Below are 25000 nucleotides of genomic sequence, written 5' to 3'. Positions count from 1 at the left end.
GTGATTCAGATTAACATATTGTTTATAGGGTTCTTTAACTCGAATTACAATTGATCTTGACAGATATACTGTTTAAATTATCTTAAACGTTTTAATAAAATCAACAGTAGCAAGAACCAAATGGTTCCTACATGTAAATTACCCTTCTTAATAAAACAACACAAGTCTATAATTTATAACAGATTATTTCACAGATTCTCTGGCTAAACATTTAGAGCCTCCAGGAGTCCACAGCTCCCAGTTTGAGAACCCCTGGTTTAAACTATGAAGTAAAGGAACTACAGCAGTTCTTTGCTTGATCTGCAAAACCACACCCATGGTATTTGTCAACAAATTGATATACAATCACGTTGTATATTTATATAGGTACAACTGCAATGTATATGCTGTAATGCTGTATATATGTTGCAAATACTGCAATGTTTTATTAAAAAATTTGGAAAAGTGACAATAAACAATTTTGTCCGCATGTATATCGTGTGTGTCCTGTGATGTTTAAGAAATAGTTCTTCACAAGGTGATAGAAAATGCAGTTAGTGTTAGAGTGTAGAGAATAGTGTGTGTGGTTGTGCTAAGAACTAAAACTTGCAAAACACAGCAGATTACAAATAAATAAAAATATAAATCAATAAGTAAAACAAGCAAAGAACTGCTGAAGCAAACAGTGTTGTAAAATAACTGTTATACACCAACTCCTGTCACCTCCCATCCAGTGTCCACTACCCTATACCCAGGGAGACGCTGTGATTGTTTCCTCCCTAACCCCCCACCCCCAATAACCAGCCAGCGGACTATTTCTATCTATTATTACAGCAGTGCCATAAGTATAGCCTGATGAAAGCTGTAGTAGGTTTGTGCAACCTCAACATGTATACATTTAATGTCTTTTGTGTACACATGGTCTATTAAGGTGCCCTTTTCTGTAGTTGGAGTTTGTATGTGTTGGTTGTATCCATGTTCTTGCATTTATTTCACAATTGTCTATGAAGTAAAAATGTCTTCATTAAAGTCTCCCATGATTATTTTCTGTCCTGGATGCTTCTCCATCTCATCAATAACAATTAATAGCTGCTGTCGAAACAAATCATGATTATAAGAATTAGGTCTGTACAAAAGGGCCGCAGTCAAACTGACACATGGAATTACAAAGTATAAGCATACTAAGTTGGCGCACTCAGGAAAAAACAAATCACACTCAATGTTTTCAGAACAGTAAAATCCAACGCCCCCTCCTCGCTGATGTTTCAATTCAGTATAAAGTGCAGTGCTGTTGTCATAACACTTAGCTCTTGGGTTGTGTGAGAACACATATCCTGGTATCTGTGGTTCTTGGTCATTAACATTTAGCCATGTTTCCGTCAAACAAATACAATCAGCATTCATCAACACTGTATGTGACAGGACATCTTGAAAGTGAGCTTTTAGACTTTGCACGTTAAGCATTGCTAATCTAAACGTACCAAAGGATTTACTGAAACTGTACTTATCCAAATTGATTTTTGTCATGTCTTTCATAGCCAACTCAATTTTGTCATTACAAAATATGACGGATTCTTTAAAGTCCTGAATGATTAATCCACTAAGAGACCTTACACGGCTTAAAGCAACATATGCTTGTCCTGCTGTAAAGATTTTATTAAGTGAAACAACAGCTTTATCCATCGTGAGTCCTTGTACCTTGTGAACTGTACATGCCCATGCCAATCTGAGTGGAAATTGCCGTCTTATGCCACCAGCATTTGTGACTTAGTCTTCTTGTACTTCAATCACAGTCGAATTTGGAAAAAGCATGTGACGTTTTTTGCATCTCTGAACTTTTCCAACAGTTGGATTATCAAACTCCACATGAATAGCGGATGGGAAATTGTCATTATCTTCACCTTTTTTCAGATTTTCACTTATGTGGACAACTGTACCAAAAGCTCCATTGACAAGACCGTCAGCAACATCAATATTTTTCGTTAGCATAACCCTTGCTCCAACACCCAAGGAGATGCATTTAGATAGACATGAGTTGAAAACTGTACTGTGGTATCCAACTTTACGTTCCATTCTTCCAGTTTTTGAGTTTCTGATATAATCCTGAGCATTTATACTGATTGCTTCTGGACAGCACTCATGTAGTCTTTCAATGTTGTATTTGTCAACCTCACTATTTGTAGCAAATATGTGAAGGTCATTATATCTCTCGCCGGTTTCACATTTTTTCAACACAGCAATATCAGCAGGACCAAGATCTTCATTTTTCTTATGCACTCTCAGGCGATTCAACATTCCAGCAAAAGAGGCATCTTGCTGTCTAACAACTTTAGTTAATTCAGCAAGGTCAAAGTTGTTTTCCCAAAGGTTGACTCCTTTTGTGTCAGCATAAAGAGCAGCTCCTTTCACAGGTGGTAACTGATAGAAATCACCCACAGCAACAATGCTGACTTTTCCAAAAAGAGAGTAATCCCCAGTTTGTTTTATTTGTCGCAGCCTTCCATGAATGTATGACAACAGTCAATGGTCAACCATAGAGACTTCATCAATAATCAAAATTTGCAGGTTACCTATTTTGATTCGTAGAGAATTTATTTTGTCATCACTCAGTGGTTGATATGGCAATCTGACATTAGCACCAATTGAAAATGTATTATGTACAAGTATTATGTATAATGTATTATGTACAAGTACTTTTTGTAAACACCAATTACGGACTTTATAGAATATGGCAGATTGTTCCTCATTTAATGATCGCATTAAATGTAACGCTTCATCTCTAGGCATTGTGGTGTGGTTTGTTTCTACAGTGCAACTAGTTTGTGGGTTTCCTGTAAGATCTGGAATCACTTCTTGACTGTTATCTTCATCAGGAAACACTTTATTCATCATCAGTTCAATACATTCATGACGTTCTCTTTCAGTTTCAGGACAAATTGTAGCCCAAGCATCCTCTAAATCTATATCCTGCTCCAAAAGCTCTTTGGCTCGCTCTATTTTATCAGAGTCCTTTTCAAACAATTCTCTATTGCAATCAACAATGAATTTCACATTTTGCATTCCAGAATTAGTTATGACACCACTGTTGTAGTACCCCTCATATGTCTCATAGTTGCTCGGCTTCAAGTGACTGTCATCATAATGTGGTAGAAAAAGTTGCAGTAATGAATAATAATATTTTTCTGAATCTTTTGTGGGTGAAAATCTAGGATATCTGACAACAGCTGGTTCAGTTCGTGTTCTTCGTTTCACATAGCCACAGTTATTATGGAGTTTAATAACTTCAATTTCTGCATTTTTTTTTGTGTGACAAAATTTCCGTTTTTGTCAAAACTCTGTACTCAGAACAAAAACTGGCAAGACAAAGATTTTGCAGTGGTTGTTTCTGGGGTCTGTTCTTGTACCTATCGACAAAACTTGTCATCCAAAAAGGGCTTTCGTCATCACACTGTTCTTTGTCCACTTTATTCTTAAGCACATGCAAAGGCAAACTCATCTTTACAGGATTTGGTCCTATTGGAATGAAGTGTACTTTACGTGAGCATTCCTTTAAATGCATGCCTGTCACTCTGTACACGGCCTCTTGAGCTGAAATTTCTCTGTTGTGTAGATAAACACTTCCCAATTGTTTTAAAGATGCTTTAGCTTCAAGATTTCCATTCATAGCCTCATTTTGTGTTCGTTGAAGCAAAAGTCCCATTTCTTGTTCTGCTTTTGTGATGTAGGTAAGTATATAAACTACAGAACTACAGAAAAGGCATCTGTGACATACTGAATATCCATATTTCCTTGCCAAGCACGCAGTAAATCTCTGTTATACTGGTTTACCCAAACATCTTTTGGATTTCGTTTTTAGACAATGGATTTCTTTTTAGAGCATTTGTTGTATGCTTTTTCAAAGAGCCTGACTAATGCCAATAGATGAAAAGAAATCATCGGCCGAATCAAAAATTAAATCAGAGTTTAAAGCATTTTTGATTTTCTTTATAATTGCATTTGCTGTATCATCTTCATCTTTCCCTTTAAACTCATCTGCATTAGATGGTCTTGTAATAAAGGTGCGGCTAGATGGAGGTCTTGGAAAATTAAAACGACATACTGTATTTTTCTTGCAGCATGTTTTTGAATGTCTGTGCTTCTGCACACTGTTTACTGCTTCAAAGAGTTCAATATCTTGTTCTGGTGGTGTCTCACAGGTGATATATGTGTCAATGAAATCAGCAACCACAGGATCATTAGCTTCATCATCATCATTAAGCTTTGGAGCATTTTCTATCCAAAACAGACAGTGAACATGAGGAGAACCACGTTGCTGGAATTCAACACGATAAAAATAGTCTTTTATTTTACTGATAGGTTCAGCTGGTGACATAATGACATGTTTCAGAAAACAATGCCATCTGTGATCAAACATCCTTGCTGCAGTGACAGGATTTCTTCGTATAAGTCCACATTTCTCTGACCACTCAAGTTCATCTAAAATTATTTGTTTGCCCTCGTGTTTCGTAATGGTATTCAACATTTCGGGCCATCTCAGATCAGCACTAAAAGATGCAAAGAAAGTTGGTATGCCAAGTTGTCTAATCAAACCAAAGAGATCTTTCTGTGCGGACATCCAATAGGGAGGCGTCCCTCTGACTGGTCTCAAAAACTTATATCCTTCATCAAACTTTAGTATTTTTTGCAATGAATCAGGATTTGTCAGCATATCTGGTGTCACCTCCGATAAACTACCTTTCTCATAACCTTTGCGTAATGCAATTGAGACATTAGACAGAATTTGTTCAACTTCTGATATATATTGTGCATAAAAAATGAAGTCTGTATTCTGAGCAAAACGTCCATCGGCATTTAATAGTCGTGTGTTCAGGTATCGTGACAATGTGATTTTTTCTGGTCTGTCATCATGAAATGTTGGACCACCAGTAGAATAGAGAAAAGGGAAGCATTTTGCCTCATTGGTTTTATCTGATAACAACCTAACAGGACTGTTACCTTCACCTGGTGCTACATTCAGTACATCATGAAAATGTTGATCAATTATTTCTGAACCAATGTCAACAGGCTGTAGTGATGTGTTTGACAAAAGTCCACTTTGCTCGTTGATATATGTTATATCTTCCTGTGGTTCATCTTCAGTGTCCCTCCCATCGTCACTTTTATCTGAAACATTATCTTCCTGCATTTCATTACCATCAGCATCATCAGGTTCATTCAAACTGTTGATCCACTGCTGATTAAACTGCACATCATTATACCACTTATTGTTTTTCAACAAATACAATAAAGCATTTCTGACATGATCAGTGTGAACATATTTATATTCATAATGGCCTTTGTATGTCAATTTTCGTTTCAGTTTGATTTTTATCATATGGTCGTCACACTCATTTCGCGGAAGTATGTTGGTCATGTTTGTAGTATTGACCGGAATACAGACAACCGGCCCATGAACACCGCGCTGTTGACCTCGAGGGAGACAAAGAAGCTATTAGATGTTGTTCCAATGAGTTTAGACATTTTAATTCTTTTGGAATTTCCACCAAATGCATATTGTTGCCAACACTCTCTTCAGGTAGTTGTCCTCTAAGGATTTTTCGATGGCATGTATAACATATCCACAAATTACAGGCTAAATTCCCAGAAAAATCACAACTACGCTCACATTCAGTGTCACATACATGTAAATATTTCAATGTGATGCATCTTTCACTTAAAGCAGCTATGTGCTGTCCTTTTTGTTCATAGTAATCAGATTTACACTCAACAACTTGTTTTCTAAACAATAAACGGTGACACACACAACAAACACATTCTGGACCTCTGCTGACTTCTTGATGAAACCGACTAATAGCAACATCAATGTTTCTTTGTCTTTCTCTTTGTTTTACATAAATTTCACATCCTTTCTGTATTTTACTCATGCGAATGTTTTCATCATTATGGTATTTACTATAAGAGTATTCACGAACACTGGCGTTAAAAGTGCGATTAGTGCTATATTTATGCTGAGAATATTCACGAACTCTGGCGTTAAAAGTGGGGTTTGTGCTGTATTTATGCTGAGAATATTCACGAACACTGGCGTTAAAAGTGGGATTTGTGCTATATTTATGCTGAGAATATTCACGCACTCTGGCGTTAAAAGTGGGGTTTGTGCTATATTTATGCTGAGAATATTCACATAACTTTGATTTAAAGACTTTGTCGGTTTTGTATTTGATCTGAGAATATTGCCTAACACGGTTTTGAAATTCAATGTCTGCAGAATATTTCATCTTTGATCTTTCACATTTTGACTTCTGAATGTTAATATCACTCTTATATTTACTTGCAAGGATTTGAAGTTTTCTCTCCTTGTATTCAGTATTGTGACGATATGTATTTTTGGAACTTTCATTTTTTTTCCGTCTATATTCTGTGTCTTCAAAGTTTTTTGATTTTTTCCTTTGTATGAAATCATTATCACTGTGGTATCTCTCAGGCTCTCTTTGACGTTTGGCATTGTCTGCCGTCTCATTTAATTTCCTTTTTCGTAAACACCGCGTAATGTTTTCATTACCCTGTACAGCTTTGCATGCTCCTGCACAAACATTGCTTTCATTTTTATGTGTAACACATGTAACAATTTCAAAGTGATTTTCATTACAGTGTTTCAGATATATAGCATTATCTGTGACTACCTGATCAGTTGGCGCATGTACATTCCATCTGTCATCATTGAAAGTAAAAATATTTGTTTTCAGCAAATCGGCCGTACAAAAGATGTCTATTTCTGTGGCCCATATCCAGAATAATACATTTTATGTTGTGTCAAATAATCTTTCACAGATTTGTACTCTTCTCTTAAATACCTTATAAATTTGGGACTGTTAGCTTTAAGGTGTTTCACAACTTCACGCCTGATTTTCAGATGTTTCTCTTCATTGCCACATACCGCATGTGCTATTGCTCTAAAGAAGCAGTTTCCGTCTCGTTTGATGATCTTTGTTTTACATGGTTCTCCTAAAGAACTCATATTTGTACCTTTTACACTGTTGTTTTCATTTCTCATTTGGAAGCGTGCACACAAAGAATCTTGATTAGTAGATGTTAACGGCTTAAAACTAAACTCATTGTTTATAGTATCCCCAGTAATGAGGTTGCTTGTAGGTAAATTCTCATTTAACAGGACATCTGTCAACTCAACCTTTTCTTGTATATTTTTCTTATCCACTATTTTTTCTTTTTGCAATTTGCCTACATATGGCGCTTGTTTACTGTTACCATCATGACACTTACTGAACTTATGTTTGCTCTTAGGTGGAGTGCTTGTGGCACTGCCTTGTTGACCAGACTCATAGGTTGTATCTGCAGCTGTGGATTTTGCTGTTGCTTTAACATCCATCACCTCAAATGGCTTTAACGGACTATTATCAAGTGGTTTCTGACATTGTGCATTTGGTTCATTGTTGCAATCTTTGATGCGTATGCCTGCTGCAGGTCTCGGGTAAAGATGCATTAATTTACCAGGATCCTCTGCACTTTGAACGCCAGTAACATTTGTTCTGCTTTGGCCATGAGAGACTGCAAATGCACCTGCATTTCTGTCACACAAGCTTGGCTTGATACCTGTAACCTCAAATGGAATATATGCTTTGCCATACCTATTACCAAAGTCATAGAAATACCTGATAACATGTTTAATGTTGCTGTAATAAGCTACAAAGCTTGTTGCGGACTTGTGTTGTTGGCCATTAATAAAACTGGTTGCATGTGAATCTACTATGGCATATAAATTGCCTTGTTTTATAATTGCGCATGTATTTGCAGCAATAGTAACCAAACAAGCATCATAATCAAGCAGTGATCGCTCCACCGCTACATTAAATGGCATTGCAAAATCTCCCACTTCTGTATCATACTCAAAAACATCAATAAATCCACAGAAACATGGACCATACTTTATTTCAAAATATTTGTCACAGTATGTCCATGTTCTGGGTAGTTCTGGGATCAGTATATAGTTGTTCAGGCCTTTTCCTATTTTTCTAGAATCTTTTAAAATAACATAAAGGTCATTTCCCTTATTCAGTACATAATCCAAATCTGCGGTTTGCCATGTCAAAACATTCTTTACACAGTGCTGAAGTACAGATGTTAAACTGATAGCCACACACTGCTTGTTTCTTGTACTTCCAAATCGCATATCAGCTTGACTGAACGATCCTCTTATAACTGCTCCATCCAGTACTTTATCAGCTTCATTGGCAGTCACATGGAATTTCTCAATGACAGTTTGATTGGCAGTCACATGGAATTTCTCATTGGCAGTTTGATTGGCAGGCACATGGAATTTCTCATTGGCAGTTTGCATGGCAGTCTCATGGAATTTCTCATTGACAGTTTGATTGGCAGTCACATGGACTTTCTCATTGACAGTTTGATTGGCAGTCACATGGACTTTCTCAATGACAGTTGTTTCGTGACAATGTCTTTTTGGAGCACTTTTGAGAGGAGGCTGAACCTCATGTCTTTTTGGAGCACTTTTGAGAGGAGGCTGAACCTCATTTGGTAATGAAGCACTTTTGGGAGGAGGCTCAACCTCATATGCAACTCTTTTGACAAGAGGCTCTGCATGGCTGACCTCAGATCTCCGGAACCCCTTTTTCCGTGGCATCTGCAAAAAATAACACATCCAATTAAAAACTGGCATTACAAACAAAATATTCTACATATGCACTTTGTTGTTTTACCATGTAAGTTTTCACTACAATTGATGTACTTAGATGGGGACACTCACACACACACACTCACACTCACGCATTTAATAAAATGAAAAAGCAGTGTGTAATTTACAAGGATTTTAATGCCTATTGCCTGTTCTCAAGCTTAAAAAAAAAATAAAAGTGTTATGAAATAAATTTACGCAACTTGTGCTATATATTTCAGGTCTATTGAAGAATTTTTTAGCAACTAGGGATGATCGAGTACAGCATTATCTGTATCTGTATCTGTTAACCATATGGATTATCTGTATCTGTACTCGGAGTGGGTGGGCCCTAACCCTGAAGTGGGCGGAGCTTGCCTTGAAATGGGCGGGGTTTTAACCGCTATGTTGTTTTGAGCATTCAATTGATATGGGTTGATCAGAAATTGTTATATTTACTGCTGATTTGAAAAATATTTACAGGACAGCATCAGGATTGAGCTTCACATCAATGGTTTTTGATCACGATAGCAAACGAACTATATTACAGAACAAGTTTTGCAGCAATGCAAACAAAAAAAATGCAGTGCAATTATGAAGTAAAAGTGTAATGAGCAACATGACTTTCTTTTTTAACTTTCAATTTTTTTATGATCACTGTGATTTTTTTTACTTTTTTTTTGGTTCTGTTTTGTTTCCACACCAAGTGTGTGTGTGTGTGTGTGTGTGTGTGTGTGTGTATAGCTTAATACTTAATTTGTAATATTTATAAACACTAGCTTACTACCTGTATTTCATAAAGGTGGTAAGCATTCACCAAGACCGCGATACGCTTTCAAACACCATTGGCATTTCTACATAAATCTAATATATAAACGTCATAAGCCCTCAGAAAAAAACAAAGACAACTCCACAGTTATAATTGCATTATTTATTGCGCACAAATGGGTCACTGTTGACCTATATTCACAGTACATGCACAATATTTTTAAAAAAGTGCAATAGTAGTGGCATACCATTCAGATTAGCAAACCTTTGTCTCTCGCTACGAAACTTGTTATGGTTCATCAGTGACAAACGTTTACAAAAGGTAAAAAAAAAATTTGCTTTTCGTTTACAGAAATGTCTTAACACACGGATGTAGATGAAAAATCCTCCAGTACTTCTGCACTTTCAGTTGATTGTGACAATGTTGAGGGTACTGCAGAACTTGAATCACTGTCGTTTGGGAAACTTGTTTTCATCATTACATTCCTCCAAAACTGTAAAACCATTACATCGTGTGCAAGTATATCGGCCACCAGACGATCTGGTGCCACACTTTGTCCAGGTTTTACTGCTAAGAGCTCACGTAATTCACAGTCACTCAAATAAAATTTCTCTTGTTGACCTTCCATTGAAATACCAACATGGCCTCGAATTTCAACAGTAGTCTTAGATGTTTTACAATATGAGGAACATTTACTGCATCTCGTTATTAAAGTGGCAGGGTTTACGTTCTCAAGCACATGATGCTTCGGACAATAATGTTCAACCTTCACATCTGCTTCCTGAATTTCACCATTCACAGTTTTGATCTCGCTCTCGTCGAAAACTTTTGCTGGCCCACAGTCTTCCAACTTTTCCATTGTTGTCTGTGCTGTTGTGCTCAGCGACGTATTATTCTTGAATAACCTTACAGACACATTCAACGCATTGTACCATTTTCCTACCTGAATCTCATTCATGCCCCACACAGCTAGCAACATTAGGTGGTCCACATCTGCGACAATCAAATTTTGTAAAGACATTCTTTGTCCCCGTACAACGGAGTCCCTCCTCTCAAAAGCTCTCACAATCTTCACCTTTACGGACACCTGCCAAACACAATTAAAAAAAAAAAACATTTATAAATGCATATAATACTTATTTGACAAGCAGCCTCAATGACATTTCACACTTTAATGAGATCATAACACTAATTCTAGGCATATACACACAAAGAAAACCACGTGTATAGATTAGTGCCATTGTTTATATGAAAATATAGCATAATACAATAAACCTACAAACCCTGCAATACTCTCATTAACAACAATACATATCAACACCATTTCATTATAACTATCAATACTTGACAAACACTTTTTCAACACATTGCATCACAAAGAGACAATACAACAAAAACATTACTCTTACCCGTTGATACTCTCTTGTATCTTTTAGGATTTCTTCAAGAGTTAAAATTGGAGTTGTAGCACACAATCTCTCCTCAAACACATAGGACAATTGTTGAGCAACTGTAATTTTTGTCCGGTTGTTTACAGTCACATCATTTGTATTTTTCACCTGACGAGACGGTGAAAACCCAATGTTTGTAAGCTTTACTGGACCCCTGTAGACAAAAAAAAATATATATATCATCAACCACAAACCTATCCAATCAACAAATAGTATGACAAGACAAGAAAACCCATTAGGCGCACATACCATTTAAGCCCACTTTCAATTTCAAAAGCACATAAAATTATCAACAATTTTATGCAGATATTGTTTTCACCAGTTCTTTGATTGCATGTTGTTAATATGCTATGAGAATGTCAGATAACCAAGTTTCCTCGCCGTGGATTTGTGAGTGTGTGTGTGTGTGTGTGTGTGTGTGAGAGTGTGTGTGTGTGTGTGTGTGTGTGTGTGTGTGTAACAAATCTCAGATTAATCTTTAACCTGAATTATCAGCAATTTATTTTGTTTTCCATGATGACTTTGTGGGTGAAATTAAACAGCAACCCACCCCTAGTTTGTTATTCAGACGGAGACGCTGGTTGTGCTGCATTTCATCAATAACTTACAGTAATACTTCCCAAATCACTGTGTATAATGATGAGGCTTGGACGCTTAACATTAGTTGGTTCGTGGAAGTCAATGCCAGTTAACATATAGAAATAATATGTCACGTTTAATTACTATGTTTTACTTGTTTAAATGCCTTACAACAAAAACAGAACATATGTATATAAGAATGACATTGTTGATATTGCATTAGTGTAAGACAGTTCAGATACTCACCTATCCCTCTCAGCACACTGGAACACGTTGTGTTTTTGTACATCAAACACGACGACTCGCGTGTTTTTTCCTGCCTCCTGCAACAAGGCCGTGAAGTAGCTGCCTGATCTTGACTCCAACACATTGGACACATCATGTATGTATCCATCCACTTCATATAAAGATCTTTTAGAACTTTCCATCCTGAAAAACAAAATGTTTAAACTAACACTGCATCTTTAACACATGCCTACACACATTCACATTTACATACACACTAACAGATACTACTTCAAACATTTTCATGTTTTCTAAAAGGATCACTGGTTGAATCACACACGTTACACGACCGCATCAATATAAAACTTTTCAGGAGAAATGTTTAAACTTTCATTAACATGAACAAACATACCTTCACACACATACACAAACAGCGTCGACTACCTCTGCAATGTGTTTCTACGAGCTGCCGCTGCTTTCTTCACAAAACAGTACTTTTCATATACACACACCTCATCATTCCCCTGGCTGCCACCAGAATCAGACTCATAATCAGAATCAGATTTATTGGCCAAGTGTGTTGACACACACAAGGAATTTGGTTCCAGCACTTTGTGACTCTCAAAGGTAGAGACATAAATAACACAATACTACACAAGAAAACAATGCAGATGATGAGATACAATGTGGACAGAATGAGTATAAAATGTGGATATAGAATGAATAAAATGTATACAATATGAATATGGAATATGGACGACCAGGAATGTACATAAAGTGTGGAAGTGCAAATAACAACACTCATTCACATTTACATCCACACTAACAGATACTGGTTGAAACATTCTCATGTTTTCTAAAACGCTCACTGGTTAAATCACACACGTTGCACGGCCACATCAATATAAAATTTTTCAAGAAATATGTTTACAGTTTCATAACCAAGACCAATGCAGATGGTGAGATACAATGTAGACAAAATGAGTATAAAGTGTGGATATAGAATGAATAAGACATGCACACACACTCACACACACACACTCACACACACACAAACTCACACACACACACACAGACACTCACACACACACACACACACACACACACACACACACATTTTACGGATGCAATGCCATATCGCTACGAAACTTGTTATGGTTCATCAGTGACATGTTCTGAGCGCATCTGCTCGGCTTGACCCCGGTATCGCTGCTTGCAGCTATATTTAGGGTTCAAGCGTGAAGCGCTGGAACACTATTGTATTTGCTCAGATTTTTATTATTATTATTATTATTATTCCACCCTAGAAACGGTCGTGCAGCCCAAACCGTAAGGCCTAGAGAGCTCAAACCTGGTCAGATGGTAGTACTGGTCACAGTTACTCAGGGCCAAGGTCTCAGCGGAATCGGACAATTTGGGGCGCTTCAGCGCCCCTCAACGCGTTTGTGCCCATAACTCCTAAACCGTATGTCCAAATCTCAAGTGCTTTATATCATTGGAATCCTTGGCTTGTGACTTAAAAAATGTATATCTCCGATTTCATTCCCCCCTTGAAAAGTTTTTCGCTATAGCGCATTTTGTCTGAAACCTACTTTTGCTAACTAGTCCTAGGTTTTTTGCCTGATCGAGACCAATCCAGTGCAGTAATATTCTCTGGAGTCTCATTGTCAATAATGTTTGAAAAAAAGTCGAAATTTTGATTCAGGGTCCTTAAGGGCCCCAAAACGTTAGGACTGTGAGGAGCCAGTTTTACTAAAATGTCAATAACTCAAGAACTAAATGAGCTATCAACACCAAACCTGGGACACATGTGAAAGAGGTCAAACTGAGGTCACTGTTCAAAAACCGCGGCGATTGGCCACTTGGTGGTGCTATAATGGAAAAATCACTAAAAACAGCCATTTTTAAAAAAAACAGTCCAAAAACCAAATTTTGTGTTGACTTGTAAGGCAAAGATTCTGATTCTGATTCTCGGACTGGGTGGGGCCTAACCCGGAAGTAGGCGGGGCTTTAACCGGTAATAATTAATTTGTAATATTTATAACACTAGCTTACTACCTTTATGTTTTTATGAAATACAGCAAAAACGTGTCAGACACTCAGTGTCTGGTTACTGGTTAGAGACAGCTGAAGGTTTAAAAAAAAAAAATCTCCGACAGGCAGAGACGCAATGCGAGTCGCATTCTACCAAGCAAGCACCACGTCTGAACGAACCCACGTTTACCAGAACTCTACTGGTTAGTAAGTACGTATTATTAACGTTACAACCCGAAGTAAAAAGCTGAAGAAACCCTAAACGTTAACGGAAAAGACCCGCGAACCCGAGTGACTGAGGGAGAGACAGAGAGCTGTTCTGTGTGTGACTGTGAGTGAGCAGAGCGAGACACAGCAACACAATACATCTGTATGTGTGTAGGGGAGGGGCGCTGTGACTAGCTTATCACTGTAGGGGAGGGGCGCTGTGACTAGCCTATCACTGTAGGGGAGGGGCGCTGTGACTAGCCTATCACAGAACGCTGACACAATCAGCTAGCCAATGATGATTTTCATACAATCACAGATATTGACTCGTATTACTCGTATAATACTCGTACTCGGCAGAAGTGCTTTATCCGTACCGGATACTCGTTTCAGCCAAGTATCCGGCTCATCTCTAATGGATATGACTTTGTTTATTTTAGGGAAAACTGGACGGGTGAGTACTTCACATGACATATGTTGTGGCACCCTCTGTAGCATGACAAATGTAGCATGACATGACATATATTGTCATGTCAATCCAAAGGCCTTAAACGCTTGAACCCGGGAAATGCTGCTTGCAGCTTTAATTATTATTATTATTCTTCCGTCCGTCATTGAAGTCAATGGCAGCCCATAGAACCGTACGTAGGAAAGTTATGAAATTTGGCACACATGTAGAGGCCAGTCTTAGAAGTTACTGTAGCAACTTTGGTGTGTCTAGCTCAAACCGTCTAGCGCCACCAACAGTCCAAAAACCCAATTTTGTGCTGAATCGTAAGGCCTAGAGGCAAAATTCTTGCAAAATCAGAATCAGAATCAGAAAGGTCTTTATGAGGAACACACACACACTTACACACACATTTACACACACATTTACACACACACTTACTCACACTCGCACACTTACTCACATACTCACACACACACACTCTCACACACACACAGACACACACAGACACTCACACTCACACACACACACTCACACAGACACAAACACACACGCACTCACACTCACACTGACACACACACACACACAGAGACACACACACAGACACTCACACACACACTCACTCACACACACACACAGACACACACAGACACTCACACAGACACACACACTCACACAGACGAGGAACACACACACTTACACACACACTCACACACACAGACTCACACACACACTCACATACACACACACACACTCACACACACACTCACATACACACACACACACTCACACACACTCACACACACTCTCACACACACACACTCACACACACACACACACACACACACACACTCACACAGACACACTCACACACACACTCACTTGTCAAGTAGGTTTTCACATACGAGGAACACACACACACACTGACACACACATTTACACACACACACACTCTCAAACAGACACACAGACAGTCACACTCACACACACACTCTCACACACACAGACACACACAGACACTCACACACTCACACACACACTCACACACACATACACACACAGACTCACACAGACACACAGACATGCACACACACACACGCACTCACACACACACTCACACACACACACACACACACACACGGGGTCAAGCCGATCAGATGCGCTCAGAACATGTCGCTGATGAACCACACCAAGTTTCCACACTCGCACACTCATACTCACTCGCGCACACTCATACTCACACACACACACATTTACACACACACACACACAGACAAACACACATACACCCTCACACTCACACAGACACACTCACACACACTTTATTGCCAAGTATGTTTTCACATACGAGGAACACACACACATTTACACACACACACACACACACACTCTCACACACACAGACACACACAGACACTCACACACACACACTCACACAGACACACTCACACACACACACACACTCACACACACTCACACACACATACACACACAGACTCACACAGACACACAGACATGCACACACACACACACACACACACGCACTCACACACACAGACGCACAGAGACACACACACACTCACACACACACACTCACACACACACACACACACACACATTTTACGAATGCAATGCCATATCACTACGAAACTTGGTATGGTTCATCAGCGACATGTTCTGAGCGCATCTGATCGGCTTGACCCCGGTATCGCTGCTTGCAGCTATATTTATTATTATTATTATTCCGCCCTAGAAATGATCGTGCAGCCCAAACCGTAAGGCCTAGAGAGCTCAAACTTGGTCAGATGGTAGTACTGGTCACAGTTACTCAGGCCCAAGGACTCAGCGAAATCGTTCAATCTGGGGCGCTTCAGCGCCCCTCAAGGCGTTTGTGCCCATAACTCCCAAATCTCCAAATCTCCCAATTGATGTCCAAATCTCAAGTGCTTTATATCATTGGAATCCTTGCCTCATGACTTAAAAAATGTATATCTCCGATTTCATCTCTGCCATTAAATTTTTTTGCTATAGCGCATTTTGTCTGAAACCTACTTTTGCTAACTAGTCCTAGGTTTTTCGCCTGATCGAGACCAATCCAGTGCAGTAATATTCTCTGGAGTCTCAATGTCAATAATTATGGAAAAAAAGTCGAAATTTTGATTCAGGGTCCCTAAGGGGCCCCAAAACGTTCGAACTGTGAGGAGCCAGTTTTAATAAAATGTCAATAACTCAAGAACTAAATGAGCTATCAACACCAAACTTGAGACACATGAAAGAGGTCAAACTGAGGTCACAGTTCAAAAACCGCGGCGATTGGCCACTTGGTGGCGCTATTACGGAAAAATCACTAAAAACAGCCCTTTTTAAAAAAAGCCCTCTAGCGCCACCAACAGTCCAAAAACCCAATTTTGTGAATTTTGAGAATCAGAATCAGAATCTTAAGAATTCGGTCACTTTGTGTATGTGACTTGTGGGTCACTCGTTCTGCATCTGGGTGCTTGTGTTTCTTCGCTTTATGGATATATTGTTTATTTTAGGGAAAACTGGACAGGTGAGTACTTCACATGACATATACTGTATTGTGGCACCCTCTGTAGCATGACATATGTAGCATGACATGACATATATTGTGGCACCCTCTGTAACCTGCGGGTCACTTTGTGTATGTGAAAATCCTTTAAGGCCTTAAACTCCCTAAAGGCCTTAAACGCTTGAACCCGGGAAATGCTGCTTGCAGCTGTAATTATTATTATTATTATTATTATTATTATTATTATTATTATTATTATTATTATTATTATCATTATTATTATTATTATTATTATTATTATTATTATACTTTTTGTGTGTATATAGTGTCATTTTATTCCAGTTCCAGAAATGTGTGGCTGAGATCGAAAAGCGGGGACTCAAGGTAAAAACTTTTTTTTTTTATTTCTTATATTTCTGTCTAATTTGATGCCAGTTAAATGCTTACAGTATGCATGTTTCTGGACTGTTTATTTTACTGTATATAACAACTCCAGTGTGTTTGAGCTAAAAATTTAATTAACTGTTGAATAGTACAATTACTAGTGAATAGTACAATAATAGTACTATTATAATAATACATTATATTATATATAATGATGGACAACATTAAATGTGTGAAGGGTTGGAAAAATTTTCAAGTCCTGTTTAAACACTCATTCATCACAGTGTAACTTCATAACTACTGAAGGCAATTCTATTCAACTTGGGCTTTGTTAAAAGCGCTATACAAATAAATGTGGGGTCAGTAAAGTGTAGCCAGAAGCTCTGGGATTTATTTTATTTAGTTACAGCAGTGAAAACAACACTGAACTCACACTGAACTCACACTGAACTCACACTGAACTCACACTGATTTCACACTGATCTCACACCGAACTCACACCGAACTCACACCGATCTCACACCGAACTCACACCGAACATACACCTTTATGTACTCATAAATGTCAGAGCAAGTTACAAATGTGGGAAATAACTAGATTTTCTTCTTCTTAATGCTTCCCTCCATTAAAAAATAATCTCTACTATAGTTTATTCTGGCTCCGAGCTCTCTGCTGATCCCTATAAAGCAAAGGAAAAGTGGATGTAGATATTACAAAGTATTGTATTTGTACCTCAATCTATTAGCTTATAGATACAACAGTATATCTTTGCTGTCAGGCGGAAACCTCGTATGTCCAAATTTGGTCAATTTCATATTTTTTCACATATCGATGTTATTGGTCAGTCCCCACGTGGATCTGTTATTTTTACAAGTTATTAACCAATCTAAAGTCTTGAAAATAGCTTGAACGCAAATCTCTTAACTCCATTGGACACTTCAACTGTCTGAGAAATCTTCTTCACTCCGCGGGAGAGCTGCGCAGCATATTTCTCCTCAAGATTAAGAGTCGCAACGAATCAACACATCTTAAAGTGATATCTAAAGTGATTTTCGTGGGGCTCAAAGAAAAAAAATCTGGACCCCCACTAGTTCTGGTGCTCGTCTGAGGACAGGAATTTAGCGCAAGACAATCCACTGCAACGCAGACTAAACCCTGTGCATTGCAGATAAGATAGGATTGTATCTTACAATGTCAAGGCAAACCGTTATGTTTAACCGTCATGCTCATCACTTTAAGCAAGCTGGCTGGCTTTTTGCCTCGTTATTATACGTAAACATGCCGTATAACGTAGTGAAACGATAATTTGAACTTTGAAATAAAATTAATTTTATTTTTTGGGTGAACTATCCCTTTAACTATGATTTTATCTATGTTTATCTGTGTTATTGATGTATTTTAAATATCTATTTATTACTGCTCATTATACATGTTCATTGACGTTTTAAAATGTTTTTTTTATAATATATTTGAATTAAATTGAATGTTTTGGATACCACTATTAAATTATTGTTTTTATTATTATTTTACTGACTTTAAGTCAGCCTACTTATAGGCAATGCCTCTCTTGGCACTGTGCATGTAAAACACTGTTTTTTGGACACTAACAAGTGAAAATAGTTAGGTTAGATACATTTGAGTAGGTCTGTTTTGTTAAAAATCAATAGCTGTAATGCTTCTGTGCAGAAAGAAACCCGTGAGCCATGAAGGTAAGTTTGCGAGCAGTTTAGACTAATTTCCACCTATTAGACAGCCTAATCAGCTTATCGTGTTTTGTATTGCATCACTTATAGCTCTTAAACTTTTAAAATAGAGTTTAGGAAGATGTATGTAACTACAGTCATTAGCTTTGGTTAACTATTGAAGCCTTGTCTCTTGTCAAAAGGCTCAACATGACCGCAGACCTTATTGAACACTGCTGGCAGCAGCGACGTCTGTGTCCGTACCATTCTTATCAATGACAGCATAATCTCGTATCTCCCTGCTCCCAAGTCATAAAGCTTGTATCTCCGATAAAACGTGACTTTGGGAAAATGTTGTGTTAATGTTGGTACACAACAGTATGATAGCAATATAAGGTATAATAACAACTTTAACGATACAATGTTTAATAACTCAAAAAATACGGTGTTTTTTTTATTACCTGAAAAGTAATGGTTTTGGAGATACGAGGATTCCACCCGACAGTAACTATATTTCTTTACAAATCATATGATGAATGTTTATGCTGTCTACTGAAATCCAAGGTTGTGTGATGGATCTGACCATTTCTTGTGTTTCCTGGCCCTTTGAGGCCTCAGAGCCTGATCTGATCCGTGCCCTTAGCGGTGCCAGGGACGGACTCTCCACATAGTAGGACTGGTTGAGTCGAGCTGGAGGAAAGTGCCGTTGGGTGGCAGAGTGGTTACGCTGAGTATGAGAATAATTGTATAAAACAATCTTTTCTGATAATGTTGCAGACTTTCTGTACAGAGCACATTATTCTTTCTCTCTCTCTCACACACACACACACACACACACATTCCTTCTCTCTCTTACACACACACACCGGCCAGTAACTATATTTCTTTACAAATCATATGATGAATGTTTATGCTGTCTACTGAAATCCAAGGTTGTGTGATGGATCTGACCATTTCTTGTGTTTCCTGGCCCTTCGAGGCCTCAGAGCCTGATCTGATCCGTGCCCTTAGCGGTGTCAGGGACGGACTCTCCACATAGTAGGACTGGTTGAGTCGAGCTGGAGGAAAGCGCCGTTGGGTGGCAGAGTGGTTACGCTGAGTGTGAGAATAATTGTATAAAACAATCTTTTCTGATAATGTTGCAGACTTTCTGTAGAGCACATTATTCTTTCTCTCACACACACACACACACATACATTCCTTCTCTCTTTCTTACACACACACAGGCCAGTAACTATATTTATTTACAAATCATATGATGAACGTTTATGCTGTCTACTGAAATCCAAGGTTGTGTGATGGATCTGACCATTTCTTGTGTTTCCTGGCCCTTCGAGGCCTCAGAGCCTGATCTGATCCGTGCCCTTAGCGGTGTCAGGGACGGACTCTCCACATAGTAGGACTGGTTGAGTCGAGCTGGCGGAAAGCGCTGTTGGGTGGCAGAGTGGTTACGCTGAGTGTGAGAATAATTGTATAAAACAATCTTTTCTGATAATGTTGCAGACTTTCTGTACAGAGCACATTATTCTTTTTCTCACACCCACACACACACATTCCTTCTCTCTCTTACACACACACACTTGCCAGTAACTATATTTCTTTACAAATCATATGATGAATGTTTATGCTGTCTACTGAAATCCAAGGTTGTGTGATGGATCTGACCATTTCTTGTGTTTCCTGGCCCTTCGAGGCCTCAGAGCCTGATCTGATCCGTGCCCTTAGCGGTGTCAGGGACGGACTCTCCACATAGTAGGACTGGTTGAGTCGAGCTGGAGGAAAGCGCTGTTGGGTGGCAGAGTGGTTACGCTGAGTATGAGAATAATTGTATAAAACAATCTTTTCTGATAATGTTGCAGACTTTCTGTAACAGAGCACATTGTTCTTTCTCTCTCTCACACACACACACACACACATTCCTTCTCTCTCTTACACACACACACACACACACACACATTCCTTCTCTCACTTACACACACACCGGCCAGTAACTATATTTCTTTACAAATCATATGATGAATGTTTATGCTGTCTACTGAAATCCAAGGTTGTGTGATGGATCTGACCATTTCTTGTGTTTCCTGGCCCTTTGAGGCCTCAGAGCCTGATCTGATCCATGCCCTTAGCGGTGTCAGGGACGGACTCTCCACATAGTAGGACTGGTTGAGTCGAGCTGGAGGAAAGCGCTGTTGGGTGGCAGAGTGGTTACGCTGAGTATGAGAATAATTGTATAAAACAATCTTTTCTGATAATGTTGCAGACTTTCTGTACAGAGCACATTATTCTTTCTCTCACACACACACACACACACACACACACATTCCTTCTCTCTTTCTTACACACACACACACACACACACACACACAGGCCAGTAACTATATTTCTTTACAAATCATATGATGAATGTTTATGCTGTCTACTGAAATCCAAGGTTGTGTGATGGATCTGACCATTTCTTGTGTTTCCTGGCCCTTCGAGGCCTCAGAGCCTGATCTGATCCGTGCCCTTAGCGGTGTCAGGGACGGACTCTCCACATAGTAGGACTGGTTGAGTCGAGCTGGCGGAAAGCGCTGTTGGGTGGCAGAGTGGTTACGCTGAGTGTGAGAATAATTGTATAAAACAATCTTTTCTGATAATGTTGCAGACTTTCTGTACAGAGCACATTATTATTTTTCTCACACCCACACACACACATTCCTTCTCTCTCTTACACACACACACTGGCCAGTAACTATATTTCTTTACAAATCATATGATGAATGTTTATGCTGTCTACTGAAATCCAAGGTTGTGTGATGGATCTGACCATTTCTTGTGTTTCCTGGCCCTTCGAGGCCTCAGAGCCTGATCTGATCCGTGCCCTTAGCGGTGTCAGGGACGGACTCTCCACATAGTAGGACTGGTTGAGTCGAGCTGGCGGAAAGCGCTGTTGGGTGGCAGAGTGGTTACGCTGAGTGTGAGAATAATTGTATAAAACAATCTTTTCTGATAATGTTGCAGACTTTCTGTACAGAGCATATTATTCTTTTTCTCACACCCACACACACACATTCCTTCTCTCTCTTACACACACACACTTGCCAGTAACTATATTTCTTTACAAATCATATGATGAATGTTTATGCTGTCTACTGAAATCCAAGGTTGTGTGATGGATCTGACCATTTCTTGTGTTTCCTGGCCCTTCGAGGCCTCAGAGCCTGATCTGATCCGAGCCCTTAGCGGTGACAGGGACGGACTCTCCACATAGTAGGACTGGTTGAGTCGAGCTGGAGGAAAGCGCTGTTGGGTGGCAGAGTGGTTACGCTGAGTATGAGAATAATTGTATAAAACAATCTTTTCTGATAATGTTGGAGACTTTCTGTAACAGAGCACATTGTTCTTTCTCTCTCTCACACACACACACACACACACACACACACATTCCTTCTCTCTCTTACACACACACACCGGCCAGTAACTATATTTCTTTACAAATCATATGATGAATGTTTATGCTGTCTACTGAAATCCAAGGTTGTGTGATGGATCTGACCATTTCTTGTGTTTCCTGGCCCTTCGAGGCCTCAGAGCCTGATCTGATCCGTGCCCTTAGCGGTGTCAGGGACGGACTCTCCACATAGTAGGACTGGTTGAGTCGAGCTGGCGGAAAGCGCTGTTGGGTGGCAGAGTGGTTACGCTGAGTGTAAGAATAATTGTATAAAACAAACTTTTCTGATAATGTTGCAGACTTTCTGTACAGAGAACATTGTTCTTTCTCTCACACACACACATTCCTTCTCTCTCTTACACACACATACAGATGCCTTGACCTTAGTTAAACCCCCTACCCACCATAGAAACATGATACTTTGGGCTGGGGTGTTCCTGTTTCGTGATAACAGTCAAGGCTGCTTTTGTTGATACTAGCATAAAGCTCCGCACACACACATCACGTCATCCCCCTTTTTCTATATATTCCTGTTGTACCTAATAAACTTTGGAACTTCTCTTTGAAAGACTGATTTGTGTCTTTCATCGAGACTTCCCCAAGCGGTTGTGGAGAACGGAAACCGAGCAGAGGATGAGAGGTTGAATTTAGTGATCCTGCCCAGGCGGCAGATGAAAGGATAGTGATCCTGCCCAAGCGGCAGATGAGAATTCCTTACACTGAGATTCCTTTTTATTAAAGATCTCTGGTTGGGTTGTGTTTAGCTTCGTGACTGGACTCCTGGATGTTAAGCTTCTGGGAGTGGAAGAGGTGATTAAATTACAGCTTGTCTTGGTTTGGTCAGAAAGCTGCAGTTCCAGTCCACACCAGAGGATGCTGACAAACCTGACTGTTTTGTTGAATTCGTCACTCCTCTGTTGGAGTTTTTAAATGTTTCATTAAAATTCTGAAGATGGACCTCTGACTGGTTAACGGAAACAGAAATGAGTTTTTGGCATGAATGGGTTTTGGGTGGACTTGGTAACCTGGCATAAGAGTCCATTATACTGGAACAAATTCAAAATCCAGTTTTGTTGTGGTTTGTGAACAAAATACAATCTAGTCATAACACAGGTACAGGGATTTTTTGGAAAGGGAATGAAAAAAACATATATTCACATCAAATGCTGTCCTTCATGTGTGGTAATAGATTAGATTAGATTAGATTAGATTAGATTAGATTAGATTAGATTAGATTAGATTAGATTAGATTAGATTAGATTAGATTAGATTAGATTAGATTAGATTAGATTCAACTTTATTGTCATTACACATGTACAAGTACAAGGCAACAAAATGCAGTTTAGGTCTAACCAGAGTGCAATAGTAGCAAGTGCAGGATATACAGTTTTTTACAAGAGTTAAATAAGTTAAATAAAGTGGTAATATGAAAATGATTTACAGATGTGTGTGTACTATGAACATAATATACAGATTTACAGAAGGATGTGTGCTGTAACAAAATATATGGCTATTACTATAAACAGTAATTTACAGATATGTATGTTCTATGAATATACATATACAAATGAATATATATGTACTATGAATATAATATACAGATGAATATATATGTGCTATAATATACAGATGAATATATATGTGCTATGAATATAATATACAGATGTCTATTACTATAAACTGAAATTTACAGAAGGGTATGTGCTATAAACAATATATTGTTATTACTATAACTTAAATATACTATGAACATAATATAATATATTGCTAAGCAGCAATGCAAAAAAAGAAGCACAAGTGTGCAAATGAGCATAGTTTTATGTAACAGTCCATTAGTGCAATAACGAATTGTGGGGTGAGAAATGAGCAAATGAGCAAAAGTGATCATACTGTAAGTTTTTGTGTAGACAGACCATTAGTGCAATAACAAAGTGTGAGGTGTGTGTGTGTGTGTACGCTCTGCAACAGAGCAGCTCCAATACCAGACTGTGACACAGCTGGTCAGGATGCTTTCTATCGTGCAGCGGTAGAAATTCACCAGGATATCCGAGGAGATTTTTCTTTAGTGTCCTCAGGAAAAAGAGGCACTGGTAAGCCTTCTTGACCAGGCTGGGGGTGTTGGTAGTCCAGGACAGGTCCGCCGAGATGTGGGTCCCCGGGAACTTGAAGCTGGAAACGCGTTCAACAGCCATCCCATTGATGTGGATATTGTCATGTGTGCCTCCTGTCTCTTTCCTGAAGCCCACAATGAGCTCCTTTGTTTTGGACATGTTAAGGAGCAAGTTATTTTCATTGCTCCATGTGGCTAGGTGCTGGATCTCCTCCCTGTAGGCAGTTTCATCATCGTTGCTCATCATGTAGTGTCATCTGCAAACTTGATGATGGAGTTAGATCCATTCACAGGCCTGCAGTCGGAGGTGAAGAGGGAGTAGAGGAAGGGGCTCAGCACACAGCCCTGTGGTACACCAGTGTTGAGTGTGATGGTGTTGGAGCAGATGGAGCCTGATTGTACCTGCTGGGGTGTGTTGGTCAGGAAGTCCATGATCCAGTTGCAAGTTGTGGTGTTAATGCCCAGATCTACTAATTTGGCTAT

At 39.0% G+C, this 25000-nt stretch overlaps 1 protein-coding gene across 17 annotated transcripts in view; it reads right to left on the bottom strand.

Moving 5' to 3' along the window:
- The window catches only part of LOC132861411 (NACHT, LRR and PYD domains-containing protein 12-like), a 242043-nt gene that overhangs the window by 197769 nt on the left and 19274 nt on the right, over positions 1 to 25000 (bottom strand). The gene's annotated exons all lie outside the window — the stretch shown is intronic.

This window comes from Tachysurus vachellii, chromosome 2 (genome assembly GCF_030014155.1).
Source record: "Tachysurus vachellii isolate PV-2020 chromosome 2, HZAU_Pvac_v1, whole genome shotgun sequence".
Taxonomy (NCBI): domain Eukaryota; kingdom Metazoa; phylum Chordata; class Actinopteri; order Siluriformes; family Bagridae; genus Tachysurus; species Tachysurus vachellii.
Note: the sequence above shows the minus strand (reverse complement) of the source record. Positions and strands in the feature narration are given on the sequence as shown.